The 21,163-nt window shown below is 33.9% G+C and overlaps 1 pseudogene across 1 annotated transcript in view; it reads left to right on the forward strand.

The window, feature by feature from the left end:
• Positions 1–11,826: 11,826 nt before the first annotated feature.
• The window catches only part of LOC105420826 (dihydroflavonol 4-reductase-like), a 90,164-nt pseudogene continuing 80,827 nt past the window's right edge, over positions 11,827–21,163 (forward strand). Inside the window, exons 1-3 of the transcript XR_016050992.1 lie at positions 11,827–12,104; positions 13,188–13,191; positions 13,829–13,990. The product of XR_016050992.1 is annotated as a dihydroflavonol 4-reductase-like (transcript). The remainder of the gene's footprint in view (positions 12,105–13,187; positions 13,192–13,828; positions 13,991–21,163) is intronic.

Below are 21,163 nucleotides of genomic sequence, written 5' to 3' on the forward strand. Positions count from 1 at the left end.
TGCAAAGAAGATGCATAGGTGGCACCACAAGACGAGGCTGCAGATCTTATAATTTAATAGACAGCAATCATAATAGGACTTTACGGCCGTTATGGAGATGTCCAACAAATAAAATAAATAAATCACTTTAAAATTTAATGAAAACTATAGGCTATTCATTTTAAGTACAAGGAGGTCATAGTCATTCATGACTATGAGATGTGAAATCCAACAATTGGGATTACATTACAAAGTTTAAAAAAAATTAGGAACTTTTAGCCCAATCAATGTGCACTTCCAATCGCATGATTTCACATCCGTCAATGGTGATTGTATTATCTTTCTAGGAAATGTATATTATCTAATTATGTACTTCTTAGATAAAAATATCAAATAGTTGAACCGGTGAAGTTTGTTAGTGATATATTAGCCTCTCTATTTTCAATTCTCTGGCCATGGCTTGAAATTTAAAGTATTCTTCTTATTCATGTGCACTCGCACACTTGTAAAATATACTTAGTTTCTATTAAATAATGTTAAAATTATTAAAAAAAAAAAAGGAAATTGCGCCAGAAAAGTTTTATGGAGGCGATGCAACTTTCATGAGCTGTTAAAAGCAAGTCGTAAAATCGCTAAGATGGCATCTCCATTGAATCTGAATTAAAAACCATATCATTTCATTGGTTAAAAAAAAAAAAAATTCAGTTCGAACAGATAAAATGACATCTCTATCAAATTCAAACTAGAAACCCATATCAAGCTATATATAGGGAAATTCACAAGGCTCATGAGAATCAAACCCATGAGCTCTTAAACATACAAAGATAACCCAACAATCTAGAATATTATGGGTTAAAGAATCTAAAAAGAGAAAAAAAAAAAAAAAAAAGGGGGTGGCTCATGGGAATCAAACCCATTAGCTCTTAAATTTACAAGGACGACCGAGCCATCTAGAATATTATAGGTTAAAGAACTTTAAAAAAAGAAAAAAGGACGGGGAGGGGGAGGGGGAGGGGGAGGGGGAGGGGGAGGGGGCATGCGAATCAAATCCAAAAGGGGGGGGGCGCTCATGCGAATCAAATCCATGAGCTCTTAAACATAGATAGACATCCCAACCATGAGGCATATTATTTTATTTATTATCATGTTTGTTCCCTAAGGTTAAAGAGCCTAAAAATAAAAATAAAATAAAAAAATCCCTAGGGTTAAAAAGCCTTAAAAAATACCAGTGGGAAAGAAGTGAAGATAGTAGAAAAGAGAAAAGTCTCAGTCAGAGAGTGATGAGAGGTTTAAAGAGAGAGTCTAAAGACGGTCTAAAGAGGATTTGAAAAGAGGATCTAAAGCGGATTCTAAAGAAACTAGAAATGATAAATACGTAAAGAAAGGCAAGATACTACTTTAAATGGATAAAGATATGAAAATAAAAGTACATGAAGCTTTAATGACTAAGGAGATGCATAACTAAGAATTAACGAGATGTACTCAATAATTGAGAAAGAAGCTAAGATGAATGGACAAGTAAAGGGAAGAAAGAGACATTATGAGAGAAGAAAAGAAGCAAAGGGAAAGCTTTACGTATAGGTAAAAGTGGGTAAATGAGACAAAAATACGATAGATAAACACTTAGTTTTAGAGATGGATGAATTATTATTGCAAAAGGAAATAAGAAAATATGGAGAAACTCAGAAAGAGACAAAATTAGATTAAAGGGAACAAAAGGGAAGCATAGAGAAAAATATTTTTTAGTTTTGTATGTGTTTTTGTTTTTTCTTTCTTTTTTTAAAAAAAATAGGGTTATTTGGTAGGGCAGGTAATGGAGAGGTAGAAAGTAAATAAGGGAGAAGTTAGATGAAAGGGTTGAGTATTGTGCTCAACCGCCAACAATTAGTCAAGATATTCTTTTAAGGGTTGTGACTTATTAGTCATCTCGATCAGATCAGCTACTAAAACAGTTAACAATACATGACGGTGTTCCTAACCGATATTACGCTCACAGTAAAAGAGAGCTTTGTTATCCTAAGTTTCGTCAAGAAGCACAGTCAGATAAGTCCACCAAAGGACTATTGGATCGTGATGAGTCTATCGGGCTTGGTTACCCAATTCTTTGTACGAAGCAAACTCAACTTCACTTCTGGTTCATTTTACACAAAGGGTTACATATATATAGTGAAACATAACCCGATTTACCACACATTGGTTTACAAAACTATGGGCTAAACCATAAATGAAAAGCAAAATCATACAGTACCCTAGTATCAAGTAGATCCACATGTCACTTAAAAAAGACCCATACAACCCTAGTATATCAAGTACTTCCACATGTCACTTATTTGTGCATCCATTTAAAACAAAAATGAAAGCAACAAGTACACAACAATAATTACATACACTCGTTACTCACTCTTCCACATACTGAAAAGGTAAATAGTAAAATCACTCATAAAAAGAAGATACACTCTTTATAAAGTAAAACTACTTCAGGAAAACCTTGTGTTATTTTTTTATGAGATATTTTGAGATGATGCTGGTGACTCATCTTCAATAATGTTGTTGAATTCTTTATAATAAGTCATACAAAAATGTCATCTGGCTTAACAATTCTTGCAATTTTTAAAATTTTTGTAAAAGCTATCTAATAGCTACATTGATGCCGATGGCTTTATAATGGATGGTTAATGATTACAAATAATTTCATCTTTATATCTTCAAATAAAAACTTGCTCAGTGAAATTAATTTTTTAAAAATATTCGCATAAATCATTTTTTCTATATGTATATCTTAATAATTTTATCATAAACTCTCTAGCAATATGATCAAGATATAGTTGTCTTTTGAAAATCAGCAAGTCATCCAATACTTCCTTTTCAATAATCCAGGCAATTAATTCGGGTTCTAAAGAAGTCCATCTGAAATTGTTTATTATTATACTGATTCTTCTGCCGGATGTGAGAAAGCAATCAATATAATGGTAATTTCTTGTAGTTGAATAAGTATTTTCTAGTACAAGAGAAAAATAACTCCTTACCTTTTGACAAATTTTTTGGCTTTTTTTCGGGGTTTTTAAAGACCATGTCAGCCACTCATTTTCTAGATCATTCTTATCATTTTTATTTTTCTTATGAGGGCATCTTGAAGATGATGGTTTGCTCCCGAAACCTTTTCAACTGAAAATTTATAATGGGAAAGGATGATTGTCACCATGTATATCTTTGTAATTTTAAACTACTAGCAATTTTCTTTTTCTTTATACTTATTAGATTGGAAGAGTCAGTTATGAGAATAAATGTTTTTTCAATTAAACAGGTGTAAAACTTTTCGACTCCTCTGACAACAACCAATATTTATTTTTCAGCGGGCCAATAATTCATCTCATGCTTCTTGACTTGGCATAGAAATGGAGAAAACAAAACAAAACAGCAGTTACAGAAGTTTTGGCACAAAGATCACTTGAGAATAAAATATGGAAAAAATTCTAAATGCTATTGTCCTGAACCAGCAAAGCACGAAAAATGAAAGCTGAAGAAAAGACATAAATTCAGAAGAAAGAAATTCAAGAAATTCAGATTTATGAGAAAGTCAAAAGTAAGAAAGTTCAGAAAAAAAAAAAGACGCTTGTTTTGTCTGTGGAAAAAAAAGGACACTTTGCAAAATTGTCCAAAAAAATTATAAGAGGAAGAAAACTTATACTGTTCTTGGGTTTGGGTTTTGGGCTGAGGTCTAAGTAAACCCGTTGCATATCCGTTTGCTACCCCAAAAACCATGTTTCCTACAACCCAGTTGATACCTCCAAGTAGATAGAAAGACAATTTCCAGAACACTAGTTATTCCCTGATTTGCATAAAAGAATGAGACCTCAGCCCCAAACCCAAACCCAAGAACAGTATAGGCCTTCTTCCTCTTATAACCAAACAACACAAAATACCCCACAAATTCCATCGCAAATGCCTGAACAAACCCAGACAAAAGTAGAAACCCACTCAGAAAACGTCCCTCCAAACATGCTATATGAACCATTCATGCCAGAAATCCATGCCTCTTCTGTTCAAAAACCTATGATTTCCAGAAACCAAGAAGAAAGAAAAAATCCTCACAACAGAAGTTGCAAGAGAGGTATGAGTAAAAGGATCCCACAGTTGGAATATTGGGTGAGTGTGAAGAAAAATTTAACTATTTTGTTGAATATAGTTCTCTCTCATACACTCCAGATATTTCTGAAATATTTCCAACTAAATTAGAAGAATGGAATCCTGATCCGGAGCGAGAAATAGCAGTGAATCTATCAGAAGAAATAAAGCAAAATTTTGGAGCCATATAATTGACAATCCTTCCCCAGAAACCGTTGAATCTGCTTGGTACTGTTCAATCTGTCAGGAAACTCAATCAAATGCTTTGCAACATGTGTTTGGAGATGATATTTACCATTGGAGAAATGCATGCCTAAAAATCAATTTCAGTCTGAGCAATAAGCATCCCCATACCCTGCTTGCTTGGGAATGATGCGCTGGCCAATTTTCATGTCCTTGGAATATCTCATAACCCACATATTTTAAAAAAGTGATGTCCCAAATCTTTCAACCCCTGCAAAACCATCTCCTGATATACATAGATGACCTTTTACTCTTCAGCAAAGACATGCAGCATCATGTTATTCTTCTCCAGGAATTCTATGATATCTGTAAGAAATTTGGCATTATGCTTTCTGAAGAGAAAATCAGACGCCCACTGGGAAGCGGTATCAGAGCCTCCAGTAGAAGTTGAAGCTTGTAAAAGAGTTCTGTCTGTGTGTTAATGAAGGTGTGTTTGTTCCTTTTATGTTCCTTATCCTTTCTCTTTAACTGTTGGGGATTATAACAAGCTTAGTAATTGGAAGATTGGGCCATGCCAAAGTTTAAAGAGGATCAATGACAATGCCCTATCAGTTAAAACTATCAAGCCATATGAAGACTTATGATGTTTTTAATGTCAAGTATTTAATTCTTTATGCATGAGATTCCTTTAGTGAGGAAGAACTAACTCAAGGATGAGTTCTCTCCAACCAGGGGAGAAGATGTAATTAAGATGATTGTGCTCGACTAACTGAAGCGATCGGATTACAGTCAAAAGAAGTAATGTTTTATATTTTAATTTATTTTAGTCAGATTTTAGAGAGAGAAATTTTTTTTTTTTTTTTTTTGGATGATCCTTTTGATGGGGGGATAAAAGGAAAATCGACCATGTACTGGTGGAAGCTTTTGGCGTGGATAAGTTCTCTTGCGCTTGTGGGTGTGGGTGTGTAGCGGAGAACTTAGATTTGCACATGTTTCTATCTTCTTGTTAATTTCTTCTTAAACTTTTGTTTCTTTTTCTAAAATGTAGTTGTTTTTGTCCGGTGTTATTAACTAGTAATTTCCGGTCATTAGGTTAGATCTTTGCTCGGCTGCATCATTAGATTGGGTCTTTGCTTATATTTATCTGTTTAGATTAAGTCGTATATCTTCTCTATGTTTACTCATCCTTAGTTGATTAGATTAGGTTTTAGATCTTTGTAGCATATCCTTATCGGATTAGATTAGGTTTTAAGATTTTTATCTTTCTTGCATTATCCTTATCCTACATCAGTAACTAGGTTGTTCGCTTCTTGCTTGTTTTATTACACCCTTTGGCACCTACCACTTGTGTATTGCTCTTCCACACATTCTTATCACACGCAATTTGCACATATTAAAAGGAATTTCAAATGATTTTTTAGAACCCCTATACTGGCACCAGCGTCATGCCGGCACCTAGTCAAACCTAATCGTAACCATTTTCATCAGTTGGTAACCTTGACCAGACCTACCTACCTATAGTCCACTAGTGCAAATTGTTTCAACCTTTATTGTGTGCCTTCTTTATATATCCTACGTTAGAACCATGTCAGTGGTCTGTGGTGACTCAGGCAACGAGTCCACTATTTCCACCAAACCCCCCTGGCTAAGGCAGCCCATTGGGCCCTATGGCACTATCCCTTGGGTCTACCTTGAGAGTCGAGTCAACCCAAAATGAGATTTAGTGGATCCATAATTTTGCATCCTAGGCTCAACATTGAGAACTCGCCTTCTACTCCACAGAGTCTAATGGCTTGGGAAATCTGCATGGCTGACCACTCTGCACAACCAGGGCATGAGGCCCGGGTTGCGTTGAAGGAGGTAAGCATGTAGGACTAAAATCTCCAATTTTAAGTCAAAACGGAGGTTCACACCATCGACAAGGCCCTTGCACCTCCTAACTCATTTAAACCTTAGGGTCAACTTGACTAGGGTCGACTCTCTCGGTGCAAGAACTTGGGTCAACAAGGCCAAAACTCATCCAATATTCATTCTAATGTTTCCAAGAGGTGAGGTTTGAGCCATCACGGCTCATTACATGGATTGATCTAGAGCGCGATTATGAGATCTACCAGTCCTTAGTTGCTCAGCTTAGGAACCTATCCTTGGTTTGGACCTTCTTATAGGCTATTGAACTATTTGGACCTCGACCAGGCCCATCTCTAGCCTTTGGTCGTCCATAAAGTCAAGGTCAAAGGGTTCCCCAGCCCAAGACCAACATAGTTGTTTATACTTGGATATTTGCTAATCTTTGAATGAGATTGACATAAATCTCATGCGGAACGAGTTATTTTTAAAGATCCATACCGAGATTGTGGTTGCTCAAATTATAGGCTCATAAACATTGCATATCTATACAAATCCTGTCATTTTTTAAGTCCACTAGCAATGCTAGCTCCAAATCAACATACAAGACCTTAAAAGCTTTATAAAAATTAACTAAATATAATAAACAAGGAAATAACCATTAAAATAAAATAAAACATAAAAATAAATGAAAAAAAGAAAATGAATAAAAATTAAAAGAAAGAGAGAAAAAGCACATACGTGGGACCCAAAGGGGGACCCGTATCAGGATTATGAGCTGATTTATACATTTTGATGATTTTCCTTGCCTTTTTAAAGAATGGATCTAAGGTTTTGAATTTGGGATAACTTGTTACTAGGATTGGATCTTAATTTGAAAGATGTTACGAGGATCTGGGCTTAAGAGCTTTAGCTTAAGGCTTTTTAGGGTTTTTTCTTATTTTTTTGAAAGATTTTTCTTATTTTTTAAGGATTTTGGGGATTTTCTATTTTTTTAGGGTCTTTGGAAAATTTTCCTCTATTGTTTTAGTCTTTTTAGGATTTTTCCTAATTTTCTTGAATGTTTTCTAATTTTCTAGAGGTGATTACTTAATTATTTGGAATTCATGGATTTTTTGAATTATCTGGGAATTTTCTTAAGGAGTTTACTAAGAATCTTTTCAGTTTTTTTTTTTTTTTTTTTTCATAATATCGTTTTTGGGATTTTAGAGGGGAGTATTTATAGGCTTGAGCTTGGGTTAGGGTTGAAATTTATTGTTTTAATCTACTAGTTCTAGTTGGATTAGGATTAGGCTAATTTTTGGACTTTTTTCGGAATATTCTAGTAAAAAAACACCTTAAATGTTGCCAAAATAAGACTCAAAATACATTTCGGTGATGCGCGGCCTTCATTCGGCAAGTTGCGCGCTTTGCACGTCAATCGCCCGGCACATGTCAAATAACATGGGGGACTAAGATGTCATGTTTTTTAACAATTTTTCATGTGGCCATAACTTTCTAACCGTCAGTTAAATTTGGGCGATTCTTGGACTGTTTGAAAGCTTATGATCTCCTCTATAATTTAGAGCTAAATTTAGGCAAATTTGAGTTACCAGCCTATAAAGCTAGGACTTTAGGGTTCAGTTTCAAGTTTCTGGGTGTTAGATCAACCTTCAGGTTAGTTTTTGGGGTTCATTAGGTTCATGGGTGTCTAAAGTGATTTTTTGAGTATATTAAGATAGATTTTGGGTAATTCTAAAGGTCTACGTTCACTATGGCTCACTAGAGTTATTGTACTCCTTAGGACTTAGATAAGGATTTTGGGAACTTCTTTTAACTAGAATTTCGAGGGGTTTGTCTACAGTTATCCCTCTTTGGCATTCACGTAGGACGTCAAGTGAATAGCAAAGAAGTAAACACCCGAGACACGATAGAAAAAAAAATTGATGAGTTATCTTTTGAATGACCAGTGCCTTCAAGAAAGGCGGTACGCCAATGAATTTTTTTTATCTGTAAGACATTGAACTGGAATTGTACTATCTTTGCTTATGGTCATGAGTTTTAATTATATGGGGATTTGAATTAAGAGATAAGTGATAGTAATGATGACTTTCTGGCTAGTTGAACTTCTGCTTGAAAGTATATACAAAGACTAGAGCAAATTTTCAAGTCGAAAAACAAGGAAAAATGGACACCTTCAACAAGCCACTTGCTAAAAAACAAGCTAAGTGAAGAACTTACAATCATTTTACATAACAATTACAACCATTTCTAGCCTTGTATAACCACTGTAAATAAATACCAACTCCTTATGGGGCAATTACATATAAAGCAAGACTAGCTTATAAATTACACTTTCATAGCACAAATTACATAAACTATGTCTCAAAGCTTAAATACATCTTGCAACTAATCTAAACAAAATTCCAAAGAATAAAATCAACTAAACTGGGAATTAGAATGCCAAATTAAAATAGGGAATCCATGTTTCGAACCCCTTGTGCCGGGGCTACGCAATCGGGCCCTATAAGGACTTAATTCTGTACCTTCCGATTGTATAAAAGTGGTTCAAGCTCACAGGACTGTCTAATCCAAATGGGAAGAAGTTACACACCTTAAAATCACTTTTGAAAATCTCAACATATTGGCATTACCATCCAAAACATAATGAAAAAGGTTTGAATCGAATCGGATAAAGAACAAGAGAGTTATGGCCAAACTATACACGGTGGTCCCTCAGACCACCAAAGCAGTCTTGTATGGAAAGATTATGAACCCCCATAAGTAAAAACATGATGAAAAAGTTCTGAAAATGGAGTGACACTTTGAGACTAAATTATTTGATGGGTTTGAAGCAAAGTAATTAATAGATACTATGCATGATCATGGATTCTCATGCATATAGCCTATAACTCATGAAGGACCACACTATGAATAAACATGATGCAAAAGATGATCAAATGAAGATTTTAAGATCAATGAAAATTTTTTAAATTTAAAACTTCAGCAACTATAGATGCGAAGGATATGATCTTATGAAAAAAGAAAATGCACACTATGGACTTAAGCATAAGAAAGGAGGACCACCATCAAGATCATCATTAATAGAACTCTAAAAGCTCTCTCTCTTCAATTTTCTCTCACAAAACCTTAGAAGAAGTAGGGAAGCAACAATTTTCTAAAATATTTCAAGAGTTGAGATAGATAGGGTTTGAGATCTCATGATGCACTTTTATAACATGGGTGTAACTTTGGATTCAATCAATATCCTTGATGCAGTAATCCAAAGGCACATGAGAAGCTAATGTACCTAGCCACCCATCCCCATTCAACCACTAGGATGAAGGGATGAGATTTCACACCATTATCACTCAACCTAACCCTAAGTTATGCCACTTTACCATTTTGTCCTTGGCCCATGTTTTTGTTCCAATTGTATCCAATATGGCCTTACAAAAATACCCTTAGTTTTTTCTAATAATGTATTAGAGTAGATAATCACAAAGGCTAAACGGCAAAGAAGTAATTGATAAAGCTCACATATGTGTAAATATTTTACTTTATCAAAGCCAATCACTTTATAGATCTAGAATTTCAAACCAATCAATTTAAAGATAATGTCCCCATCACACATCTATGTGAAGATATTTTTCAACTCAAATTTGAAAATGTATTTTCTCTTTAATATCAAATAAATTAATTAATTAAACTTCACACATGCCATGCATGACCCATGTGTGAGTTAATCAAGACATGTGAAAAAAATATAGGGCCTTAATTTATAACATTATATAATAAAATATAACAATATATAACAATACACCATAACACAACCCCTTATAAAATAAGCAACCAAATGCCAATCTAGTCCCACACCTAGGAATCTATGCCCATCTGGGCGGTGATCCTAGAGTGAGGTGTGGAGTGCTATGTAGCAGCCCTATGGCCACTCGGACGCCACATGGCACTACCAGGTTAGAACTAAAGTGGAATTTGAGCCAAACAATATGAAAACCCTCATTTTTTTATCAGTTAAAATTCTGAAAAATTCTTTAAAATTCAAAATAAATATTTAAAGTATTTTTTAGCAATTATTAGGTTTTTCTCATAATTATAAAATCGGACAAAATGTATAATGAGATCTCAGGTTAATAACTATAGGTATCAGAGTACTCCATTGGGCTAGTCCCGAGTGATGTTCTACCGAGTCTCAGATCGATCCAATAGACCTATGTTCCATAGTCTAAAACAAAGACACATAATTGGTCATATCAAAACCGCTGAGCCAAAACTTCTGATCATTTGGCTCTCAATAGATTACAGGTGTACCCCTGTTGGAAATAATCCAACTCAATTACAGGAGTCCTCTTAAAGAACATGTGCACTGGCTCTTCCAAACTCGGATAATGCATTTGGAAGAGTGACTTCCCGTACGAAATGAAAATGCACATGCCATGCAATGGTCTCGTATCAGGATACAGACTTATGTCCCATAAGTCTTGACCATTCAATACAGGACGAATACTCAATAAGTACTCGGGGTCTTTTTTTCTCATTTGGATTCTCCGAGCCCTGGCCGATTGCAACTAAACATGAGGCTAACTTATAAAATCCTAACTAAGAGGTGAACTCACATCTCCTTGAGAAATTGTTTTCTCAACACGTGAACTCCCGATGCCTCATTCGTACTCGGGGTAAAAGAATCTGGGTTCCATTTCGCAAGACACCAAGATTTCAATCTCTCAATCGCTCCCACTGAATGAGAGACTACTGGAATTTAGACCTTGATAGGCCATACTTTCAACACTGTTTGCCTTTGACTCTAAATTCTTAAGGTCCACAGGTTCAGGTTAAGGTTTTGGGAACCTATGAGTTCCTAAGGGTTTTAATCAAAACTTCAAGAATTTCAAAGAAGGCAGAATCATGGCAACATCATATACGAGTTTTTCCAACTCATTCACTTTAGAAAATATTTTTAACGATTTGAAAAAAGGAGAGCTTTTTAAAAACATAACCAGGTGCATAGGCATGCTATTTTAACAAAGAAAAATAAGATTTTTGAAATCTAACAAACACATAGGGAAAAATTTTGAAAAGAGAGAATTTTGAAAACAGATTGGTAAGCTATTGAGGTTCATGCTACCTTGGAGCTCTTTTTCTTTTTTGTCCAGCATGAGTCTGTCAAACCTTGTTTGCGACTTTCAGTACCATAAAGCATTAAGTACTCTTTCCTCACACAAACATGGCTCTTGAATGACAACTCAAGGGAGAGTTTCTTGAAGTTGTCTTATGTCTTGGATGATACTGGACATTGCACATGAGTACTCAAAATTTTCTTGGACTTCTAGTTCCATTCCTCTACTACTACTCATTTTGAAGTTTATAAATTGGTTTCTCAAAATAAGAATCCTAATAAACATGAAAATTCTTCAATATCAATCCCAATAATATAAGATTTTTTTTATGATGGTGATTTTGGATATAACCATATCCAACAATGATCACATTTGAGGTAAAATATTGAAACCCTAAAATAGATAATCAACATAAGAAAATTAAACCATATGAATAGAAAGATAATATAAAGGATTAACTTAATACAGAAAAATCAAACCTTAATACCAAAAATCAATGAGGGAAAGCACTCATCGTCATCGATGGAAAAAAAGAGGGCCAAAAGAACCTCTTAATGAGCGATTAGTCAACTTCGTGAGCGTTGTGAGAGCGAGCCCTTGTCCTGCGAGCAACAGAGCTTGGTGAGAGAGAGTAGGATAGGGTTTCAATCTTTTACACACAACCCAAAGGGGCATGCGTTTCATCTGATAATTTCCGATTGCAGGATGAATTACCCTTCAACCGCGTAATTAGAAGAGGAGAGAGATGGCGCGCACAGTGTGTGTAACAGGGGCGGCAGGATATGTGGGTTCATGGCTCGTGAAGCGCCTTCTAGAGGAGGGATACACAGTCAGAGCCACCGTTCGTAAGACGAGTAGGTCTTCTTTTTCCTACTTCAATTGAAGTACATCTCTTTTACTGTTGTGTTGTTTTGATCAGTTTATATAAATAAGCCCGTTGCTTGCTTCATTGGAGGTCTCCGTCTGCATATGTAACCCATTTAACATGAATATTCAGAAAACAATAATAAAATAAATATCCTATAAAGATATCCTGGGGTAGCTCTGAAAGGGTTACTGTAATTGTATGCGAACTCAGAAAATAATAGTAAAGTTAAGAACATTAAACGATATTCAAGGGGTAGTTCTGTAGTAGTTGCACATGGTGCATCTCTAAAGGCCAAACCATTTTGTATATTGGAAGATTAAACATGAGACAATGTTAAATTTTGGAAACAGAGACTTGCTTCATTGTTCGATATTGCAGTGAACCATGCGCTACAATAAATCTAATACCTTGAAACCAACTGCCTATAACCAACAAATTGATATCAAAAAACTCAAAACACCCAACAATGATATTTGGGAAAATAATTTGGGAAAATTAGTACAAAACCGAGAGAAAAAAATAAAAAAGAGAAAGGAAAACTGAAAATAACAACAACACTCCACAAAGCACACTCCAAAAACCATAACATTATAAATATATGTGGTTCATCCTAATCGCGCTATCTCCACGGGCAACTGGTGGGTTATCTCACAATTGCAATGGCTAAGCACAACTGATTCCCCTTTCTACTGCCATTAAAGAACCACAAAATCAATCTACATCGTCCATTTCATCACCGGTGCTACACCTACATTGCAAAATGGCGATGGAACCATCCAATCTAAGGCACAATGATAGTTACAGTTTTCCCCAAAATCCCCAATGACAACCTTCACAAAAGTGTTCCATCAAAATCTTGCCTCTGCAATATGAACTTAGCTATCACGTAAAGTCTATATACTAACCAAATTATCCTTAATAAAGAGAAAAAATTCATGTTGGGGGTGATTTTGGATCACTGGCCCTACATTAACAACTTCTCGATGCCATTTCTAGGATAGGCCCTTATTTAGGAACTTCTATATCCGCATTGTTTTAGAGAGATTTAATTTGGCGCTTTTTGAATTATCAAGCCAAGTCGTACTTCTTTTGCATTTCCTTCAAGGGGCAAAAACATTGTGAAGGCAAAGCCCATAAGATATAAACTCCACCTGTCATGAAAAGAAGATTGAAGAGAATAGGGACGCAGAAGCAACCATTTTATGTGTGTATCTATGACTCATGGACGCATTTGCTCATGGTTTTATTTGTATGCAGACGTCTTGCGAATGTGTGTCTAACATTCTAGAAACCAAGACATTTTTTCTCGACATCTCATCTACAAATCTCACTATTGAAAGTCTTTATTTTCATCTTTTATACTGCTCCTCCATTCTTGAAATGGTATATGGACTTGTCTTGTCAAAAATGATAATTTTGAGATTAGTTTTTCTGGCAACTATATATGTGTTAGGTACTGACATACATATCCATATTTATGCAACAGACATACATGTATATCTGTGTGTGTGTGTGTGGTGGGTGGGTGGGTGGGTGGGTGGGGGGGGGGGGGGGGGGGGGGGGGGAGGGGGGCGAGTTCATGATCCTATATACATGTATTTTATTATTTTCTTATTCTTTATATTTTAAGGACATTTTCTTCATTCCTATATATTTCAGTTTTTACATGGCAATAATTCAATTGCTGATGCTATGGATCATTCATTTGTCATAGGAGAAGACAGAGCATCTCCTTGATTTGCCAGAGGCAAACATGAAACTCACGCTTTGGAATGCAGACCTTTATGACGAAGGTATCTTTGATGAAGCTGTCAAGGGATGCGATGGAGTTTTCCATGTTGCGACACCAATTGCTTTTGAATCAAAGAACCCTGAGGTGAGTTTTCTTTTCAATTTCACTGCTTATTGGCATTATTTGTTTATTTGGTTACTTCTTAAATGACTCAAAATAGTTGAAAAAAGGCTCTGATGATGATGGTTATGAATTGGAATAATTTTCAATTCATGAACACAATTTTAAACTATCAAATTCTTAAATATTTGGTTAATAATTTAGTTTTCCATTGAATAAAATAATAAAAACATCGGAAACTAATTTTAATATCTATTTTCAAAAGATGTTAATTTCAGATCATTTTGGTTCCTTTCATTAGTGGTTTAGAACTAATAGGTTTTAGACCTCTTAGATTCCTTGCAATGAGAGTCTGGAACTGTTTGTTTCGAACTGCTTTGAGTCACTGTAATAAGTGATTTCAGATAGTTAGGTGCTCTGCTTGGATTCTTTACGATGTGCAGTTTGGAACTATTTTGGGGAAAAATAAAAAAATATGAAAAGTGGAACATGAGCCCAAATCCCCACTGACTTACCACTTGAGAATGGGTTGGGGCCTTGGTAGTAGAACCAACGAGCCCTATGATGAAGCCTTTGACTTCATTCTCACCAAAGGGTAGGGGTCCAAATCCTTGACTTACCCCTTTTTTTTTTTCTCAATGATTTACCCAAAAAAAATAAAAAAGTGAAACATGAGTGTAAGTGTAAAGTATGGGGGAATTTTTAAATATCACCAACTATAAGGGATATTAAATGTAAGTTTTCCTTTTTAAAATTAAATCTCAATCAACTTAATAAAATGTTATGTTTATTAAAGTTTAATTGATAAATCTAAATGAGTTTAGATTTATAATTATAAATTTTATATTTGAGAAATATCATTAATTAATGAAAAAAATTATTATAAGGTTGCAACCTTCAACTATTAAAGTGTGGTGCACCAAAAAAATCCTCTAGAAGAGAGTGTTTCGATGTTGGAAAATCCACCAATCAATCATCTTGACTTCGAGATGTGTGGATATAAAAGAAAAGAAATTTAAGTCCTAAAAATGGTTCATCTTGTAACAAGTTATCTAGACCATCTATTTTAAATATTTTTAGGTGTTTCTATATTTGCTTGATCCGTAACATTTTTGAAATTTTAAATTTCGTAAATAGGGATAAAAATAAATTTTCAAGCCATCGTAAGGTTTTCAAAACCAGAACTACATCTCCAAGCACATTTTAGAGGTGTGCCTTAGTTCTACACTGTAAAGGGGGTGCCATATACAAAACTCACCCTTAATTAATTAAAAAATAAATTTAAGTCAGAACTACTTTTATAGCATAGGTAATACACGTGCCACTCACGTTTTCAATTATCTAATACTTTACAAGAAAGTACTCCCATCAATAAATGTCAAACTTTGAGTCTCAATTAACCGTTTGTGATGATGACATCACCGTATTAATAAAATTATCATTAATATCACTTATAGTTTTTGTTATTACAAAAACATCTAAAATTCTATTTCTTGGGAAAGTATTCAAAGAGAGCATTTACTTTTAATACAAGCATGTCACAATCAATCTTTTCTGTTAGATTTCAAATTGGGTGGTTGTGAGTGTGATTGACTCGACTCAAAGTTCAAAAAAATATTCTCGAATTTTGTGATACACCCAAGCTATTCAATTTGACATATAATGACTAGTAGCAATTGTGACCTCCTTGTAAGAATGGTAAATGGTCTTATTCTATACAATCCCTTATTTTCTACATGACAACTTGTTTTTATGGAAATATTTTGTTATACCCAAAATAGGCCCGCAAAGGTTAGGCTCTACGGATCTATTAGATCTGCAGTGCATATGACACTTCCCAATTTGGGAAGAAGTACCCAAAAAGGGGCCACATTTTGGTAGTGGCGCAAAAGACAATGTTGTTATATGATCTCCATAACGGGGCAAACACCACCACAATTTTGTAAGATCATGTTGGGACTCTTGGTGATCCCTGCATTTTTATGAAGTGCTAAAAACTTCAATGTTCAAACAAAACCGTATCACCCAGTGCTACAGAAATATAGAGCTGTGGATCTTATAGATCCTTTAGAGAGCTCCAGGCAGTACAATTATAATGGGATCGTAACAATGTTATATGATGAAAATTTTCAAGAAAAATAGATATGCATGTAAAAATAAAAAAAATGGTTTTTTGTAATTAACAAATTATGAGGAATATTAGCGATAATTTTGATAATTTTTGTTTAAAGCCTAGGCATTACATTTATTTCATTTTAATTTCTAATTAATTTTATATATTACTTAAAAATATAAAAGTTTTTTTTCAATTACATTCAAATGCGTAATTACTTATATAGGATATCAAATTGTTACTCAAAAGCTAACACACATTAAAATTGTAATTTCGTGTTAGTAGGAATTCTATTCACAATTTAAAATTAAGTTAATAGCATAAAAAAAATAAAAATAGAAAATGTAGTTTTCTAAACCATTTTAGGTGAACTTTTTATTTTACAACATTATTAAAACCATTGCTATCTATTCTGAACATAATATCTATTGATGCTCCCTCAATGCGTACTCTAAGTTTTAAACAATGGATTTGTATATTGCTAAATTGAAATATCATCCCTACATTTTATTTTATTTTCAATAATCCATACGTTCCAAAATGGAGACTAAAATTTACATAAAAATATTCTGAAAATGAGCTTTCTACATGGAGAAAATATATAATGTGATAGTGCAGGATCATTGTCACACAAATTTCTCTATCTCGTTCAAATAAAACACCTTTACTGACGCATTGCATGGATAAAGATTTACGTTAATTGCTAATAAGACAAATAGAACTACTAATTTTATTTTCCTGTCAATTAACATTATTTTTGTCTGAAAAGACAATAGATTTTTAATCGTTTTGAATAAATTTTTTACCAATTTATAATTTCTTCAAAGGAACTTTTCTTAAGATCCAAGGAAGCATTCATTCACTATAGGATTATCTATTTTATGTTTGCAGCAATGGAAATCCTTTTATGTACAAATGAATCAATATTGATTGTGCATTGTGAAACGAAAATAGAGGGATATGGGTAAATGGAAGAAAGAGAGAAAGAGTAGAAGAACGACTTATACAAAACTATAATTAAGTAAATTTTAATTTGCATATTTTTATCAATTTTTCTTTTGAAGTTTGAAATTTTTATCATAGAATTAAATTTTGAATATTTAAAATATAACTAAATAAGTTCATTTTATGTTATGTTAGGGTGCTCTTACATATGAGTATTTTTTTAATTTACTCAGTATTTTTTAACACTCATTGCCCCTTGTTTTGTAATAGAAATTTTGAGTAAGAGCATTTTTCGTCATACTAGGAGCGGTAGGATAGATATTTCTATAAGAAACAGGTGCTATTTTACTAGTGATATTGCTAACAGGAAATTGTTTCTGTATCAATGAAAAAATAGACATAATTTCATTACTTACTGGATCTTGTTGGTTCTTTGATTACCTTGTCATTTTATTTGAGGAACCTATATTTGTATTGACTGGTCACCACTCAAACTTTTTGATGTATCTATTGCATTGCAATCTTAAATAACAGAATTTTACCTGTTAGTGCTTCCCTTTGCTTTTTCTCAAGTCCCTTTTTTTTTCCCTATTAATTTAGGTATTCATATTAAGTTTAGTTATTCTTTTGCTACTTTCCAAGAAAAAAGAAAGGAAAAGAAAAAGTGAGTATAGTTCTTCTGAGAGATGCTGGGTGCAGGTGCTTTGGGTATCTTATGATAGGAATAGGAAAGTCCGTCTCCAACCACTTCTTCATGATTCTAGGAAATCTGCAAAACAAAAGGTGTCCCATTTGATGAAAAGCGATATTGGCAATCATGCCTCTAAAAAGAAGAAAACCTCTGAGAATACGTTGTCTAGATCCCCGTTGGTTCTTCCCATTTTATCATCAAATGAAGGAGCGCCATCTGAAAAAGATGCAGAGGACCAAACAATTCAAAACTTCAGTCATGCTTCTCCACATGATCATGATGAATACATGATTGATAATTCTATCAATGAAGATGGGGATATGGGTACTTTTATCAATCAGTTTACCCATTCGAAGTTGAAATCATCACGCAAAAAGAAATTTCAATGGTCAGATGGATCAGATAGTTAAGAAGATTTTGCATTCAATTGCAGTTTCTTTTCTATTTATGAGGGGATCACCAAAGTGATACATGTAATTTTCAAAATTAAAATGATGCATTTATGCAAAACAGGCGCATGGTGATCAAGTATGCAAGGCACCGTGTGGCTTTGGGTGCAAAATTTAATCGTGTTGACTGGACAACTATACCTAATTTACCTGCACCCCCAGACACTTGCAGAAGAAGAATGGCGATGTTAAGACAAAGCAGTTCAGTGAGAAGAGCTCTTATGAGTCTTTGTAATCTGCTTGCTGATCGATATGTCAAGCAGCTTAATGAGACTCCGATAAGGGAAGTCACGGATGGTGTTTCTACTCAATTAGCCATTCATGGGTCAAATATTCATGAATTTCATTGGGGTGATTTTGACGATCCAAGTATTAAGTTGGCTGTGGAGGAAGTGATCAGGAGTAAGAATATGAAGTTGGATGCTACTAAAAGAGTTCGGCCCAAAAGCAGAAGATGTGGGTTGTCTTCAAAAGAAGGGAGATTTTCTAACTAAATAACAGCAAAGTTGGCCATTTTTACAACATTTTCTAACTAAATAAAACTTAATAAATAACAAGATTGCTCTATGTAAATGGGACCGTGTGACCATATTAATGATTTTGTAAAGTGGTTTTACAAGTTAATTGGTTTTTCCCTTTTCAATTTTTTTTATGAACCTCCTTAATTATTTTATTAAATGATGCCCATATTACCTGTTTAGATATATGAAACATTAACCAGCAAAAGTATTTTGTACTTTTGATAATTTAACCCACTTAAGTTACTCAAGCAAACTAACTTCACTGCCCTTACTTCAAAGATTCTTGGAATAATTATCAAGAATCTTTATGATGAGTTTAGGACCCAGAACAAACATAGACATTTATTTTTTGTTAAGGGACTTAAGTAAATCCAAATTACCAAAATGCACATTTTTTAGTTCCCAACTTAAAAAAAGAAGAACTTTTTTTATTAAAAGATAACTTTTGAGTTTACAACTTGGAGCAATAGTCATTAAGTCATTTGATTAGAGTGTATTAAGATCCTTAACTTATTGATATTCTCAAAACGGAACATAAACTGTAATGTATCGATAAGGTTTGAAAGGTGCCCACCCTATACTATACAAGTAAGACGTACTTCTAAATTTTTGCTAGAAGATATAGTTCTGGTACCAAAAACTTTGACGGCAACCTTAGTTATGAAATTTAAAATTTCAAAAAAAAAGGTGGATATCAAATGTATCTATGGAAACTTGGAAATCTTAAATATAAACGGTCTAGATTACTTAAAAGATGTACTATTATTAGGATTGGAAACTCGTTTTTTCGTTAGATCCATACATGTTAATGTCAAGATGATCAATTGGAAGGCTTTTTAACTTCAAAAAACTCTTTTTTACTAAATTTTTGATGTTAACCTTACTTCAATAGTATAAGATTGTGGCTTTATATAAACTTTTTCTTACATGTCTATAAAGGAACCATTTATCTTTTATACAAGGAGGTCACAATTATTTTCAGTCCCTTGAATTTCAAAATGGATGGTTGTAAGAGAGTCATTGATTAGATATAAAGTTCCAAAAACAATTTGTCTGAGATTTTGTGTCTCACTTCAAACTATTTAATTTGACATCTAATGAATACAATTAGTGTTGACCTTCAATTATGAAAGATAAATGGTCTCTTGATAGTATACTGTAAATATACTACGATAGATTAGCAATAACACTAATCGATGTGGCTCTCTCTCTCTCTCTCTCTCTCTCTCTCTCTCTCTCTCTCTCTCTCCGAATTGTTGAAAAACTTGTGATTGGCCGCTGATGCATATTGTTATCGACCCGGTTTCTATGTGGCCAAGCCAGCATATATAGAAATGCGGGTCTATTAATAAATTTATTTTTGAGATGGATTTTTGGACTTAATATTTAAGGACATGTATCTCTAACATGGAGATCACGAATATGAAACAATAAGTAAATTTTAAAAACTAGACTAGTAAGAAAACATTTGGACCGTTAGTTTCCATTGTTTTTAGATGGAACATCTACTTGCATTCATCTTTAAGATGATGCTTTACACTTTTTGAACCGCATATGTCGTCATACAGTCCAGCCCGCATGAAACAATTTTCCTATAGTGATGGGCCTCTTCTTTCCTTTTTTATTTTTTATTCACTACAAATATTATACAAAAAAACCACCATCATGCTAGAGTTATACGAAACTGCATGTCGGATTGAACAATTGCCACCATGTCGCTCCATAGAGAACTGATAACTTTGTGCGGTTAACTTCTTGGCAAAAAAAGGCGAGCTTGTTAATAGGTTTTTAGATGCATGTAGTTTTGTGTCTCATGAGGCAAAACTGAGTCGACAATAATATCGACAAAAACTATAAGCATTTTTAAGATGCTAGTCTACATTCTGACCGGTGTATTATATTCTTACCAATGTAATGCTAGTAATCTAGTGAGGACATGGCTATCGAACCCCACACAAAATTGTGTATATCTGACCCAAGAAAATGTTTCCCTTTTATGACCGAAGAATATCATCATTTGGTAGTAAACCAATACCGCCAAATTGACGTTTTAACTTAATTTTTTACCAGCTATGAGCACAATATGAACCACATTATTTAAACCAGCTTGGAGAGATAAACGGCTTGGATTTATATATTTACCCCTAGCAAGCATAACAACCTCTCAATTTAGCATGGATGGTGGAGATTGTGCAAAAGAGATGCCATGGTGAATAAAAAATGTCCTTTAGCAGACACAAATTGAATTAGGCCCAAACAACTAATGTAAAACTTGACAAGAACTAAAACAATGCTATTGCACAAAATATTCAGACTAATGTATTTCATTCATTACAGGGTAATCTTCTTCTCTTTATCTATGGTTTAATCTTCTTCTAAGGAAAATTAATAACATTTATCAGCAATAATATTCAATTCATGAGTATATTTTTTCAATAAAAAAATATACAAAAAGATCGATCATTTACTTTTAATACA

The sequence above is a fragment of the Amborella trichopoda genome, chromosome 3 (genome assembly GCF_054954075.1).
Source record: "Amborella trichopoda isolate Santa Cruz 75 chromosome 3, AtrichopodaSantaCruz75HAP2 v2.0, whole genome shotgun sequence".
Classification (NCBI taxonomy): Eukaryota; Viridiplantae; Streptophyta; class Magnoliopsida; order Amborellales; family Amborellaceae; genus Amborella; species Amborella trichopoda.